At 37.4% G+C, this 17,110-nt stretch overlaps 1 long non-coding RNA gene across 1 annotated transcript in view; it reads right to left on the bottom strand.

Moving 5' to 3' along the window:
* Positions 1-11,672: 11,672 nt before the first annotated feature.
* The window catches only part of LOC135202070 (uncharacterized), a 74,001-nt gene continuing 68,563 nt past the window's right edge, over positions 11,673-17,110 (bottom strand). The window contains exons 3-5 of the long non-coding RNA XR_010311673.1: positions 14,233-14,333; positions 13,334-14,027; positions 11,673-12,390 (exon numbers count right to left, since the gene is read on the bottom strand). This is a non-coding gene — a long non-coding RNA (uncharacterized LOC135202070). The remainder of the gene's footprint in view (positions 12,391-13,333; positions 14,028-14,232; positions 14,334-17,110) is intronic.

The following is a 17,110-nucleotide window of genomic DNA, read 5'->3' as shown; positions in this document are numbered from 1 at the left end:
GATTAACCCCCAGGGGCTAATATTAAACGCTGCAAAATTCATTGGATGCCCCATTCCCAAATGGCTTTTGTATTTGCGGGACCGTTCCTTGCAGTCCATGTGGAGTTATTGCCCAGAATTACCTTTAGCTATTACTGGAATTTTAAATGGAAAATTCACACTATTTTTATTGTTTTGCGGTCTTATTTTGATGGAATTGGCACAGTTACAAAGGAGAAAGGCACTAACATATTACACTCGCCGCTAATTCTTAACCAAAGTTGAGGACCATAGGGAAACCTTGGGTTTGATAGCGAAGAATGCGTATTTAGTAAACTTCAATGATACATCCTAACCTCAGCTAGCCTAACTTGGGGTGTCAGGCTATGTCTGAATTGAGACCACTTTATAACCACACCTAGGTAACTGTAATTTTTAAAGTGAAATTGGGATGCCTAACCTTAATCTAATATGAATACAATGTTCTTTGGAAGCTTGAACGTCAAGTCAGTAGGGTAAACAATCACGGACGATCCACTATCACGCTGGCCGGGTCTTATTCACTATATTTAATAGGTGGGTTAATCTTAATAAGAGCTCCGGCCAATTTTTTGTATAAATGTGTTTATACCTTGAAAGAAGATACTAAGTATGTTCTAAGGAAGAAGGAAATTAGTGGCGGAAAGTCCTATCGGTGTAGAAAACACAATTAAATATTTGTACCTACAGAAAAAAGTCTCCTTCATGTTGTTGTCTCTCTCGTATCACCTATGTTTAATGAGCTCCTGTTCGTTCGTTTGTGTGTCTGCGCAGTCTCAAATTGTCATGGGGAAAACCACACCTTCCGAATGACGTCACGAAAAACACTCCACCCAAAAAGTGACATCATTATAGACTATATCCAATCGTAAATAAGCACGTTTCAGTTTTCTCTGAAACAAAAGAAAGCACAGTGTTTTCAGCCAATGACAATATTTAATGTTACCAAGTGGTTAATTTTTTCGGCAAATAAACCTATTTTCTCCAATTAAGCGTTACTTGCACTAGCGCCATGGCCGAATTAGCAGGACCGTGTACAAGCTCCGATTTTGTGCCCAGGAAAGTTTCCCCACGTGTGTGAAAATTGCTACGTGAATTATAGAGATTTCACAAACTATTATTATGGGCAAATAGAAAGGCTCGTAACTTTTGCCCAAAATCACGGATTAATCAAGAGTGAACACATTTGCAACGTGTAAGGAAAAGTTGCCGTCTTGACTTGAACAAAAAAGCCTTTCGGTGTGATAAAACCTATGTAGTGTCAAAAAAAAAGAGAAAAAAAGTGTAATTTTTTTGTCTCAATATTTAAAAACACATGGTTCTCAAAGTCTCACGTAGATATTGAAACTAATCTAACATTTTGCTTTAGTTTTCGTATCAGATTGGTTTTTCTTATAAGTTTGCTAATTTTGAGCTTCATCTCAGCGATCCCACCATCAATGATTGGGCTTCATTTTGTAGGAAGTAATAGTAAATTGGGTATTTAGGCGGTCTCATAAAATTGGAGGGGAGGGTAAAAATAGTGGAAATTGACGAATCAAAATTTGGGAAGAGGAAGTATAATGTGGGCAGAATTATAGAGGGTCAGTGGGTATTTGGGGGAATTTGTAGGGAAACTAGGGAGTTCTTTATGGTTCCTGTTGAACAACGAAACACTGAGGTTTTGCTTGCTGTCATTAAACAGTACATCGAACCAGGAACAACAATAATTTCAGATTGCTGGAAAGCATACGATTGCCTGAAAAACGAGGGCTACAAACATTTACAGGTCAATCACAGTGTCAATTTTGTTGATCCACAAACTCGTGCCCATACCAATACGATAGAGAGACGGTGGAGAGATGTCAAGAATTTAGTCCCAAATATGGCCGCCGTAAAAAACATTTTGTTGGATATTTAGCCGTTGCATATTTCAAATTGCACATTCAAGACCCCTTACGAAGGTTTCACGCCTTTGTGAAAGCTGCTGCTGAAGTCTATCCTCCACTATAAGGTAAGCTATTTCCTGTATATATTTTTGATTATAGTGTGAAATATGCTGCAGTATGTCTCTCAGTTAGCCTAATCGCTGCTCAAATTTTTCGGAATTGTCATGAAGTGTGCAGGGAAGGTAGTGCCCTTAAGGGGGGTCGCAGGGGGCGAAGCGCTAGCGGCTAGGCCTAGGGTACGGCGCTCTAGGTTAGGTTAGGTGGTTTGTTTGGTTAGCTAGTGCCCTGGAAATCACTTTTCTCCTGCTCCCCCCCCACCCAAAAACCCCGGTTCCCACTGGGGTTCCCCAAGATTGTTTGATGGGAACAAGGGTGTAATTGCTTGATGCCACCAATATTAATGATCAGTTTAAGCATAAACAATAAAAAATACATCGGAAAAATATATATTCTAATGCAAACAAGAGACGGAGCTCTCCTTTAGATTTACCTATGAAAGCCCCATACTAGCTAAAAATAGCATGTGACGCTCTTTGTAAAATATGTTTTCAAGGCACTTTTGAAATCCAATATGGCGGCTATCGTCAGGCTGGCTGGTCTAATCAAGATTGCAGTTGTAATCTGCACAATAAAACATTTTGTTGACTATATTAGTGAAAGTATGAAACTTGTTATTCTCGGGGTCATGGTTTGAACTGAATTCATTTTTACCTTGTAATCGGTGGTTTTATCCTTACTGCCATCACAACTGAAACTCCTCAGTGCTTATTTGATTGTAATTATACAAATTATTGGTCTTAATCCACTCAAAGTTGCACTTGAACCACGTTGCTGTTCCTGGTTCCTAAGCGCTCGCTCCACAAACAGTTACAAGCAGCAGACGACGAAACTGTTTGAGATGCAAAGCTTTATTATTCCCGTAATTGTTTACATTACTCATTATTTAGTTTAACTTTACTTTGCTACTTCAAAATTTTTATTTAATAAATGCCTATTATCCATTTTTTGCAACCAAATTACCCCAAAAAATTAGATATTTCGAAAGTAGATACAATCCAATGTTTCTAACCTTGTCGTACATCTGGCTGCCGAAAACCACCGCGGAGCAGACGACGAAAGTGGATTATATGTATTTTTTTTTTTTATACCTAGGACTTTTCATTGATTTGTCTAAATTAGTATTTTAATTTTTTTTAATAACTGTATGCCAGAAATAAATCTAACCTTTAATGTTTGCATGCTGGTGCTGGTAGGTATGGTAATGAGGATGGAGACAGAGACACAGAATTTTGGCTTGAACATCAGCACAAAGAAGAGCAAGATCATGGTTGTTGAGTAAGTGATGATGATGCACATGGAGGATATGACAATCAGAGGACAGGAACTCAAGTTGAGAAGTTTGTTTACTTGGGAAGTGTGGTAACAGCAGACGGGAGGCAAATTGAAGATATACAAAGAAGAAAACTAGGAGCAGCAAGAGCTTTTGAGGTTCTGAGAAAAAACGTTTGGTAGAGGCATGAAATCAGCTTGAGAACTAAGATGAGAATATTCAATGCAGTAGTACTACCAGTCCTGATGTATGGCTCGTCCACCTGGGCACTGACCAGAACAGAGGAGAAAAGGTTGGATGCTTTTGAGATGAAGCTGCTGAGAAGAATACTTGGCATTAAATGGGATGATTATGTTAGAAATGAAGACATCAGGGGGAGATTGAGGCAAAGGCCAGTCAGTACCAGGTTGAAGAGGGGAAGGCTGAAATGGTTTGGACATGTTGAGAGGATGGATGAGAATAGAGGACCCCAGGAGAGCACTGAGAGCAGTACAAATAGGAAGAAGACCGCTGGGTAGACAAGAACGAGGTGGATAGACATAATTGTCAGGGATCTTGAGGATGAAATCCAAAACTTAGAGGAAGCGAGGGAAATGGCTCGGGATAGAGACAGATGGAGAGGAACTGTATCAGCCTTATGCCACTGGCCAGTGGCAGGAAGATAAATCTAAATCTAAATCTAAATGCTAAGAATGGCAAAATAGTTGCCACATTAGTGGAGCTTCACTCATACGCCGTTGCATTATCATAAACTGTTTCCATGAATTCGTTGTCATAGTAATGCAATAATGATAAAATTGCTGTAATATTTGTATATATACTTCCAATACATAGGCTAATTTCACCAATTTCCACTTTTTGTGTAAGTCTTATACCCAGTTTGGAGGGTGAACACTTACCAATTGGCAACAGAGAGAGAGAGAAGGGAAGGTGAAGGAGGGAAGGACAGGGGTGGCGGTGGAGGTGGGGGGAGAGGGTAGGTGGAGCTTTTTACTGCTGTGTTCATATCCATTTCTGGATAATGGAGTTTTTGTCCCTTGGTACAAGGACAAGTGTCTTTATTCTTTACGATTAGTGATTCACGATACCCTTATAAATTACGGCACTGGGTGTAATACACTATAGCAAAATCTTTGATATGAGTGTTCGTTACAGAAACATTGCCAAAAAACGTGTTTGCACTCTCTGAAACCCATAGTAGGTATGCTGCTTAGTTGTCAATAAAGTTTTTTGTAATAAAATATTTTTTACAAGGTAGCTATTGTATGAATTTGTTTTTCTCAATCAAAACATATGCTCCTTAAAATTTTACATATTTATGATTAATTTGAAAATATTCGTTATTTAAAAAGTAACTCTATTCCTGGCTCAAATTTAAGTAATTATTTTTCAGAACTAGAACGTTCTTTTAAGTCCTGATTAGACGTCACGACATCTTGACTTTCGTACCTATTGTAAATGAATTGCTATACTCTACTTTCTTGCAGAACAGTTTACCAGTTATTCATGCAGATTGTTATCAGCTATTCATGTAATTGTTATAATCGTAATGCGCATAAATATCTTTATTATTTACTTTTTGGATATATGAAGATGTTTTACTGCCGGATTACCGCCGTAGTGTGACGCAATCGCTTCGCTCCCTGGGCCTCTGTCTGTTTTCGCATCATAAGAAATTAATTGGGCCGAATTTGCAATGACCAGAAAGTCGTTAACGACTTTCTGGTAAACTGTTCTGCAAGAAAGTGAGTATAGCCATTCATTTAGGTACGAAAGTTAAGATGTCGGGACGTCATAATACAGGACTTAAAGGAACGTTCTAATTCTGAAAAATAATTACTTAAATTTGAGTCTGGAATAGTTACGTTTTAAATAACGAATATTTTCAAATTAATAATCATGAATATGTAAAATATTGATTTTTTACTATTTAAATAATCATCTAGTACACGCTTCGTCATTGTCTTCTACTAAAACAGTAGTTTCCTTAAAAACGTTGTGACCAGGGACCGTTTTCAGATTGTTGTGATGAAAGTGCCCCAGCGTCTATGGGTACAAGTGGTGTGGGGATTTATCACAGTAAATGGGAAGTTTGTTGACACAAGCGACTCCGCAAACATTGAGATGGCGTCTATCTTCCAAGTTATTTAATCGTAAGTAAAAATTTTGAAAGCGTTTTGGTGAAGTTTGCACTGCGTTGGCCACCCTCTTCACTACCCTCTGTTTAAAGCTTTAAATTTGGCCTTAATTTCTAACTTTGGAGAAAATACTTACTTCGAAAGGAGAGTAGAGGTCTTTAGCTGCGTCTCTCACCAACAAGAAGTCGTGACTGATGACCATCTCTGGTGTCAGGATGCGTTATAAGTACTTTTTCGGAGGGTGTCCAGCTGTGACCATCGGTGTGTTGGGCCAGTCCATGCGGTTGTTTACACTAGCCCCTGTGGGCTTCTTCCATATGAATAGATTTTATTTTCTGAATAATAATAATTATAATAAAAATCGTGTGGAATTTTTTTCCAGAAATGGAAACTTCGGGCGACTTGCTCAAGGATTACAGAAGACAATGGTAGCTCACTCGCTGATCCGTGGAATTGGTAACCCTACCATGGAATTTTCTCAGTCTGAAAGTAGATTCCATTTTGAAAGTGTACGTGAATCTGTGTACGTGTAAGCCTTTACGTGCCATTAATTCTTCATCTCGTCAGTTTGTGAGTTTGCCATTGGTTTGTTAGCTTATAGATGGTATAAAGGTATGAAGATAATACATATGCAAAATTGGTAGTGTTAAAGTTCCAGTGTCTTAAAGTAATTTTTTCCCAAAAGACGACCATATGGAACACTAGCCAAGCACTTCAGGTAATATTTGGTGGGTATTTGGTATTCAATCTGCACCATTAGCTATATTTTTTTCGCTCTCTGATAGGGTGATTAGGGGACTGTCTACCAGGCAGTGTTTCAAAGGATAGGTTAAGTTAGGATGCCCAACCTTAAGTTTGTTGCTAGGTGTTACCTGACGGAGAGGGTTTTTCTCCATGGAATCACCACCAGAGCTTATCTAGAGTGCCATTAATCATTGAACCCTAACCCCCTCTCCCACATTAATGTAACCAGAGCTAGAGAATTGGCTATCAGAACTTACTGTGTAAATTAAGACAGGGCATTTCACTTTTAAATGTACAACTTGGCAATGAGTTTTTATGCTTTGGCCTTTAAGTCAACTTAACCAGCTCATTACAAAACTTGTGCTAAACTGTTACAGATTTGTATGTACTACCAAGATATTTATCAATGAATGCTGTTACCTGCTTGGACATTTTATAGATAGGGATGTGAGCTGATGATTGGATTTTATCCCAGTGTATTGTGGGTAAGAATGGCTAGCTTATGTGGAACATCTCTCGCCAAGGATTACAGAAGACAACGGTAGCTCAGACTCGCTGATCCATGGAATTGGTAACCCTACCATGGAATTTTCTCAGTAGAAAAGTAGATTCCATTTTGAAAGTGTGTGAATCTGTATACGTGTCAGCCTTTACGTGCCATTCTTTGTCTCGTCAGTTTACATGTGAGTTTGCCATTGGTTTGTTAGCTTTTAGATGGTATGAAGATCATAAATATGCAAAATTGGAGGTGCCCATTGGTAGTGTTCAAGTACCAGTGTCTTAAAGTAATGTTTTCCCAAAAGACAACCATATGTAACACTAGCCAAGCACTTCAGGTAATATTTGGTGGGTATTTGGTATTCAATCTGCACCATTATCTATATTTCGTCCTCGGATAGGGTGATTAGGGCACTGTCTACCAGGCAGAGTTTCATAGGATAGGTTAAGTTAGGATGCCCAACCTTAACTTGTTGCTAGGTGTTACCTGACGGATAGGGTTTTTCTCCATGATATCACCACCAGAGCTTATCTAGGGTGTCATTAATCATTGAACCCCAACCCCCTCTCCCACATTAATATAACCATATCTAGAAATTGGATATCAGAACTTAGTGTAAATTGAGACAGGTTATTATTTCACTTTTAAATGCACAATGTGGCAATGGCGTTTTTATGCTTTGCCCTTTAAGTCAACTTAACCAGCTCAGTACAAAACTTGTGCTAAACTGTCACAGATTTGTATATACTACCAAGATATCTATCAATGAATGCTGTTACCTGCTTGGACATTTCGTAGACAGGAGTGGGAGATGTTGATTGGATTTTATCCCAGTGTATTGTGGGTAAGAATGGCTAGCTTATGTGGAACATCTTTTGCCATTTTCTTTAGGAAATGTTGATACATTGTTAATGCTGAAACCTGATTGGTTTATTTGCTTCAGTTTCACCAGTTAAATGGGATTTTGGAATAAATGCAGCACTTGAAAAACCCTAGCATCATTTCTTAGTTGGTATATCTGTTGTGAACCATGATTATATTTTGAATTGAAAGTATGATTTTCTTAGTGCATTTCTTGACGTTCATTTTGACAAGTTAGTAGGGTAGGCCTAAATGTAGATACACTTGAGCCCTCTTATAAACTGCAATTATGGGGGACCACAATGAGATTCCAGGATTTTTGGTTGGGGTAGAATATGAAAATAGAATACAGGGAGGTATGTTTGCAAATGCTGATAGTAAACAAGGAGGTTTATTTTATTTTTTAAAGCCCATAATTTAGAACTGTCAAGTACCTGTAATTATTATTGTTTAATGACTTGGATTTTGAAGCCTAACAAAGCTACTAATTGATGAATGGGCTTGATAAGGCGAAACTTTATTCTTGTTTATGATTAGCTGTATTAATTTTTTCATGCATTTAGATAAGCTAACAGATGGTGCCTGGTATGCTATTATTTACTCAAAGCAATAGACAATAGCATGCTTAAGCAAATGGAATCTGAACTAGCATTAGACTGTGTCTAAGTGATGGATAGTGTTGTTAAGGTATAGGAATTCTTAATAATGCCAGATACCCTCACTACATTATGCTGTTGCCCAAAGTGCTGAGTTTATTTAATTAGATGTTTATGCTGTGAGGCAGTTGATGGTAAAAAGGTTTCGACCACAAGTTTTTGTTGTGTACCTGTAAAGGTCTTGTATTTTGAAAGGAAATTTTTTGATACTATGAATATTGCTGCTTTTTTAAGACAGCTTTTGAGGTATGTGTATTATTTCTTTTGCTGTAATTACTTAATGGCATGTCTTGCAGAATTCATGGCTAGATATGTAGCATTCTGGTTATATGCTATTAACCAGCAGGTACACTGTGATTTCTGCTTCAAGACAGTTAATTTTCTTCCTTGTTTTGTCTGTTACTATAACTCCGTTAACATCCTCTTTCTTCCATCTTATTTTCCACACTCTTCAAGAATTGTTTCACAGTGCAACTGCAAAGTTTTCCTCCTGTTAAAACTTCATTTACTCTCAATTTTACTTTCAGCGCTGAATAACATCATAGCCCAGCGCTTGGAACCAAGCATAAATCTCATATTCCAATTCCTTGCTTTATCTGGTGGTTAATGGTACATTGCGTCAGCATTGTGAGGCATGTTACATAGTGCATCAATCATTGTATGTCTTTTCATAAAGGTAGTTGGTTAATGTGGCTTTTCTTAGCAATGTTCACTTCAGGATTTTACGTCCCTGCCTATGGGAGTTAGGATAGAAGAGAGACTGTGGCCATGGTAGGCAACTCTTTAGGAGGACGCACTGAAATCAAACCAGTGGGCAGAAGGGACTCTTTAACCTTGGCAGGCAACCCCTCTAAGCTTATTCTACAATCTTGGACTGTACCATAGGCATTGTACCGTGGCCTTCCATGGTGTTTGGTTTGAATGCCCTTGCCAGAGGGTATAAACAGGCATTTATCTTTTCATCCACTTAACTGACTTTTCGATATGTGTAAGACAGGCTGGTGAGAAAGTTGCTTGGTGGATTATCAGAAAAGTGCCCTTGTGTATGCCTAAGATCTTAATTCAGTCTTTTATCGATAAATCCATCCTGGTGGTCCCCGACCCCCCACCCCTCCCCCAACAGTTGTTGTTGCTAACTTGGTGGATTTCTTTTGCTTGATTGAGCTTGAAAAAGGGGCGATCGTGTGTACTCTTGTGATGAAGAATGTCTTTCCAAATATGAGCTTTCCGATTTGGTAGGTGATGACATTTATTTCTTACCGGCCCAGAGAGAGAGAGAGAGAGAGAGAGAGAGAGAGAGAGAGAGAGAGAGAGAGAGCGAGCGAGCGGGGGTTATTTTAGAATACTTAACTCGAAAGTTGCTCACATTTAAGTAACGGGTTGCCACTGAAGTTCATATTGATTTTACGTATATACATGAAGTGGAAAAGGTTTAGAATTTACAAATTGTTTATATTAAACTATAATGGTTTTCTTATTAAGCTCAAGATTTTCCAGTTATCGATTAATGTACTTTATATATATTGAGTAAAATTGTTGTATTTCTTTTCCAGATGTGATGCAGGACAAGAAAGTACTGTTAGAAACAGATTGGGCAAAGTCCCACTGAATTTTTTTTTTAAGTGTTTCGGAGGTACGAGCATTCTTATGAGCTACGCTTTACAGGACGAATTATATTATGCTCCCATATTTAATGTAAGTACATTTTGGGTTTATTAAGATTTGGTTTTCATTTAATGGAGTGCTACTCAGTTATTTTCCCATTTTTAAGTACAAACTAGTTTCTAGATCCCTTTAAATCTAACTAATGTTAATGTAAAAATTTCGAGATCCTTTTTAAATGTAGGCATGTTAATACATGAATTTCGAAATGATTTTCAAATATACTTATGTTAATACATGAATTTCGATATCCTTTTAAAATGCAGGTATGTTAATATATGATTTCGAGACCCTTTTCAAATTTATGGATGTTAATACAAGAATTTCGAGATCTTTTTCATATGTAGGCATGTTAATACATGAATTTAGAAATTTTCAAATATAGGTATGTTAATACATGAATTTCGAAATTTTCAAATATAGGTATGTTAATACATGAATTTCGAAATTTTCTAATATAGGTATGTTAATACATGAATTTAGTTCTTATTCAAATGTATGGATGTTAATACATGAATTTAGAGACCCTTTTCAAATGTAGGTATGTTAATACATGAATTTCGAGATCCTTTTCAAATGTAGGTATGTTAATACATGAATTTCGAGATCCTTTTCAAATGTAGGTATGTTAATACATGAATTTCGAGATCCTTTTCAAATGTAGGTATGTTAATACATGAATTTAGAGATCCTTTTCAAATGTAGGTATGTTAATACATGAATTTCGAGATCCTTTTCAAATGTAGGTATGTTAATACATGAATTTCGAGACCCTTGACACGGATTCTCTCATGCTGTCGCCATCGTTGAGGAAGCAAAGGTCATCAAAACACCATAATATGGGGGTGTAAATGTAGTCAGCACCAGCCCCAACTTCTTTGATTTCCCCAGTTTACGTAGCTCTCGCCTATATTGACTACGGATGGATTCTATTTTTTTCTTCAGTTCAGAAGCAGTAACAGATAATCCACTTCTATTCATTCCTGCCGTTATTTCATTGATGGCCGCGACACGTTTGTTCCTATCCTTGTACACATCAGCCTTGACATTCCATAAGCATGGATTTTGCCGGTATTAGTAGCAGGGTCTCTTTTCTGTCCCAGTGGCAACTTTTCTCCTTGATTGAGGTACTGCCGGCCATGTTAACAGGACAATTGAGACCTAGTGAACTAACGGACTTAGAAAATCCTGTAACCAAGTGACTTTGTTCGTGTGCCTGGCAGCATCGTATACTTCCACACCAGACAGTGTGTGTGTTTCGATGCTGGGAACACGGACAGTGTCCGGTACACCACTTGGTGCTCGCTTCTGACGTCATCAGCGAGCCTTTTCGCTTTCCACTGTAGTTGGTAACAATTATATCCGTCGAACATTGTTTGATCGTGTGAACGCACCGTGGATTATCTGTTACTGCTTCTGAAGTGAAGAAAAAAATAGAATCCATCCGTAGTCAAATATAGGCGAAAGCTACGTAAACTGGGGAAATCAAAGAAGTTCGTGGGGCTTGGTGCTGACGACATTTACACCCCCATATGTTATGGTGTTTTGATGACCTTTGCTTCCTCAACGATGGCGACAGCATGAGAGAATCCGTGTCAAGTATGGATAGCCAAGTCTCTCATGTGCCTGAATAAGTCTGATCATGAGGTGAGTACGTAATTGTCGTATATCTGTCTGTTTACCTGTCTTACAATGAGAAAAAAATAAATATAAACCAAACCATGGCCATATTTTCTTTATTGCCATAATCCACCTTTATAATAACATTGTCAAACAAAGCAATGTAAAGTATGTTTCTTAATATGCAACATTGGTGATTTGTATTATACAATTACTATTATAATTTTACTCAGGAGTTATTGTAACTTAGCCTCATGTATGTCTGTTTTCCCAGATCACAGCACCTTCCTCATTGAAATATTTCATTTACAGATTGCGTACAATTGTTCCATGGATGGTGGAGTTTTGTTGCTAATACTCAAGCGGTAGCATTCCAGGGATGTCGTCAGTGTTTTCGTTATTTGCATCCGAACACACATTTGGGGCGACAGGTGCTGTGCGAAGGTAATTATGTAGTGCAGTGCAAGCAAGTACTATTTGTACTACTTTTGTTGGTTCAAGGTTAATGAGTTTATGAAACACTTCAAATCTGTTAGCAAGTATTCCGAATGCGTTTTCTACGGTGCGTCGAGCTCTTGACAGTTGGTAGGAAAACACACGTTGCTCAAGGTTTTGATTTCGATGAGAGAAAGGTTATAAGATATGACGCTTCTGCTTCAATATGCTGGTTGAGAGAACAGGTATCCCAAACTCCACCATCCGACACTCGTCCATTAGTGCCCACGTCGACATATATGAAGTTTGAGTCTGCATTGGAGACGGCCATTAACACGATGCTGTGGCTTCCTTTGTAGTTGTAGTAGGAGCAGCCGCTATCAGGTGGTGGCCTTATCAGGATGTGCTTCCCGTCAACTGCTCCGATGCAATTAGGAAAGTTCCACTTCTTGGAAAACCCCTCTGCTACACGCATCCACTCCTCCGCTGTTTGGGGTGTCTGTTAATGAGAAGAATGTTAAGGTTTAAGCATTCTCGAGAAGAATGTTAAGGTTTAAGCATTCTCGATATATATAAACTATTATCACCCCTCTCTCTCTCTCTCTCTCTCTCTCTCTCTCTCTCTCTCGTGTGTGACAGGATATAAAGAAAAATAATACACGTTGGCATACACTAATGGCATTTATCTATTTTCAGATTTTCAATGATCCTATACTTCAACAAAATGATCATGGTTCTGTAACCCATACTACACCAACGCCTGTCACACCTGTCCCAAGTACATCACAGGATAATGTACGACCTGCAACGCATGAGTCTTCACGCATTCAGACTCAAAGTACCCGAGGGAGAAACAGGTCTCTACCCACTAACGAGAGGCATGCGGTGCTTCAAGAAGCGCTTCATCAACTGAAGGAACTATCTCGATCGGAGAAGGAGGATAGCGATGAACAAAGTGCTTTTGGTGATGATGTTGCCAATGATTTGCGGAAGATGAATGAAGAAAATAGGATCCCTGCACAGAAACTAATTTCTGAGGTACTTTATCTGGGAAAATTAGGGAAGCTCACGTTTTCAACCAAGGTTGTCGTCTAATTATGTATGACCATAATTATGTCTTCATTGAAATTGGCATTAACATGTTTACAATAAAGCTGTGAAAGTAAGTCATAGTATGTGTTTGTCCCAGGTTTAGAAACTCTTCATGAAGAACTTTACATATGTGTAAAGATGTAGTTTTACCCGACGGGTTGCGCTTCAAGGTGGGTAATGTTGAGTCGCCAAACACCAAACACGTAGCTTTTTTTACACACATAAGATGTATATTGTATGTAATTACTCTCGCGTCTATGCTCAACTGTAGGGATGTACTTCACATTATGCAAGTCATTTTCATTACCTTCATAATATTATATGCACCGTCACAATCAAGCATTACTTACCTTTTAAGTATGGATCCTTAAGCACATCACAGATGGCTTTGCACGTATCAGGAATGATTGCAGACAGACTCGGTTTTGAAATTCTTGTACAGTATTGAAGGGCACTGTAGGAGCACCCGGTGGAAAGATACATCAACGTTACTTCCAGACGTGCTGCAGGTGAAATGCGCTTACTCATACAGGTGTCCTGCTTGGTTATAACAGGTTTAACCTTTTCCATTAAATCGTAGAAAGTATTTGAGTCCATGCGCATATAGTTTGTGAAGTCCGATTCATAGCCAGTTTTCAATTCTTGGAAAATGGTTGCATGGCTTCCCACTTCATTTAGTTTGTGCAACCAGTCCTTGCACCATTCCCTTCTTGGCATCTCCTCCTCCTCCTCACAGAGTACAGCAATTATCATAGTGCAATTTTTTTTGGCCTTTTTTTTTTCTTTTCCTGTGTACCACGGTAGTGATGTACTGCACCAGTCGTCTAAGGCCCCACACTGAATTAAATGCCTGAGTTACCAACGGACATCACCTTCAAACATTGTCCACCGGTCTATGCCCTGTGAGCAGATTCGAAACGGTGGTAAACACTGCCTGTTGCCAGATCCGCTTTAATCGTTTCACCGCTTATGACGTCATTCTGCTTCTCCTGTGATATGGTAACGATTTTGTCCGTCGAACATAGTTCGATCTTGTAAACGCACCTTTAAGGAACCAATTTAAAATGATCTTATTATAACAAAAAAAGACTGCATATATTATTCTCTACCTTGAAGATCCAATTTCAATTAAGAAAATTATAACATTCTACATTAAAATTTCCAATTTTTATCCATTAAAAAAATTGCTTTTAACATACGTAGGTCAACGCACCTTATGCATATTTTAATTTAAAAAGTCAATACGTACCGGTAATGTCAGCAGTCTTTCTTCAAACTACTACTAGTCTTTCTCCAGTCTGTCATTTCACAGCACTCGTGTTTTCTCAATCCGGTAACCACCTTCAGTAACTTGGATAACATAAGATTTCGGTCAAAAGAATCCTGCATATTCTACAGCAGTACAGAGGTATAGACTAAGCATTATTAGAAAAACAAGCAGACTTTAACCATTAATTGTAATTAAAATAACTTTGTGAATTATTTGTGATAAATGAAATAGACCTTGACCATTATTTGTAAATAAAACAGACTTTGCCCTTTAAATGTAATTAAAATACTTTTTGCATTACTTGTAAATAAAAAGTTTTTGACCATTACTTGTAAATAAAACACTGTGCATAATTTGTAAATAAAATGGACTTTGACCATTACTTGCAAATAAAACAGACTTTGATCATTATTTGTAAATTAAACACTGTGCATTATTTGTAAATAAATGAAACACTTTGACCACTATTCGTAAATAAAACAAGCAACCTCTAGTAAGATATTAAAAATATAGTTTTCGTGCTAAGCACTAACATCAATTTGTTTACATATTAAAAGTCCTACCTACTCCCTTCTCATGTTACAGCCACGTCCAGCATCTCAGTTTGAGTATTTGATCGCATTCTCCCTGAAACCTTTTATTGAAGAAAATTACTTTCACACATCAAGGCTTGTGATTCTCTACCGCATATCAAGGAAGTTCCCTATATACGGTTGATAATGTTTCTGACTAGTGTATATGAAGCGCTACATACTTAATGTTTCTGACTAGTGTATATGAAGCGCTACATACTTAATCTGCAGGTTAGTAACTATGCAAATTAGTCAATAGAGCAAATAAAATTTCCAATGAAAGAATATCACTATAATATAATCAAACCATTCAACATCTAACACCCCCAGAACTTACATATCCGTAGTATTTGCCTTGGCAAATGTTCGAATAATCACAATAATATAGCAAATTAAATTTCCATCGAAAGAATACCACTATGTAATTAAACATCTAACCCCTCAGAACTTATATATCTGTATCATTTGCCTTAGTAAATGTTCAAGTAATCACATTAATATAGCAAATTAAATTTCCATTGGAAAATTATATATAATTAATCATCTAACCCCCTCAGAACTTACATATCTGTAGCATTTGCCTTAGCAAATGTTCGAATAATCACATTGATATAGCAAATGAAATTCCTATTGGAAGATTATCACTATAATTAAACTAACGGCTAACCCTCACAGAACTGATACATCTGATTTTTTCCCCAGTATCCCCACATCAACGTGATACTGATACCCCTGGGAATTGTATAATCCCTTCGTAAGTACCTTTGCCAGGTTACATCTGCCCGGATTACTGGTGAATTAGCATATAAAGTCAGAGGGGAAATTATCATACCGTGTCTAGTTGCAAGTTCAGCTGTTAAACAGTCTCGCAATACTGGGATCGATCATTTCGAATTTTGTTTAAATATTAGCCCCCAGTTTGGATATTTTGATATATGGATTTTAAAATTAGTGGCATAATCGTATTACCTTCATTTTTCTCCACTTGAAAGTTCCATCGATCTAGTTGATCTGAAAGTATACTACAATGTTAGCCCTCAGATTTGGATACTTACGATTATGCTTTGCCAAAGTAACGATACTGAAAATCTTTAAATCTGAGGGCTAATTGTAATATAATTTCAGATAAACTAGATCAATGGAACTTGCAAGTGTGGAAAATTAAGGAAATACGATTATGCTTTGCCATAGTAAAGATAATGAAAGTCTTTAAATCTGAGGGCTAATTGTAATATAATTTCAGATCAACTAGATCATTGGAACTTGCAAGTGTGGAAAAATTAAGGCAATATGATTATTCTTTGCCATAGTAAAAATAATGAATTACATTAATTTTCCACACTTGCAAGTCCCAATAATCTGCCATGGTTGGTCTGAAATTATATTACAATTAGTCCTCAGATTTAAAGACTTTCATTATCTAATATGACAAAGCATAATCGCATTCCCTTAATTATTACACACTTGCAAGTTCCGTCGATCTAGTTGATCTGGAAGTATACTACAATATTAGCCCTCAGATATGGATACTTTCATTATCTTTATGACAAAGCATAATCGTATTACCTTAATTTTTCCCCAATTGCAAGTTCCATTGATTAGTTAATAAGAGTATATTACATTTCAACGCTACAATCTCTTGCACGAGATTTAAATTAAATGGAAGTGAAGAGACCTATTAAAACTATTTCATAGTTTGTTCATTACCACAGTGGAATTTCCTCACTCCAATCGCACCAACTTGGAGTTACTCAAATACAAATCTGAGATAGACGAAGAAAAAAATCGCATTCATTGAACACCAATGAAATATACTCTCTCCCAATTTGGAAGGGGACGAAAAACCCACACAGCTGGTAGGCTAAGCTACGAAATACGATCTAATTCTTAAAACAGCCGAAGCTCCGAAATTCCAAGCTTTAGAGACAAAGTAAACATTGGAAATGTTGTTCGGCACAAAGAAATAAAAAAAATCGTTAACGTCCAAGGGAGATCTCGATTTACCATCGAGCAGCGCTGTTTTAATTCCCCCTTTCCATTCAAACGTACAAAACACACACGCACACGCATATATATAAAGAGATCTCTGCCTCACAATTCGCAGTATTACACGCCCAAAGAATCCTAGCTTTTCTTTTATTATAAAGATGGTTGAGGTTGGAACGAAACGCAAAGATGATAAAATATACTTTAGTGTTTTGTGAGGGTTCACCTACTAGTAAACTTTAACTCATTCTTATAGATGTTTCTTAGAAAACTTAAGGTTTTTTTTTAACGCAATGTAA

Source organism: Macrobrachium nipponense, chromosome 30 (genome assembly GCF_015104395.2).
Source record: "Macrobrachium nipponense isolate FS-2020 chromosome 30, ASM1510439v2, whole genome shotgun sequence".
Classification (NCBI taxonomy): domain Eukaryota; kingdom Metazoa; phylum Arthropoda; class Malacostraca; order Decapoda; family Palaemonidae; genus Macrobrachium; species Macrobrachium nipponense.
Note: the sequence above shows the minus strand (reverse complement) of the source record. Positions and strands in the feature narration are given on the sequence as shown.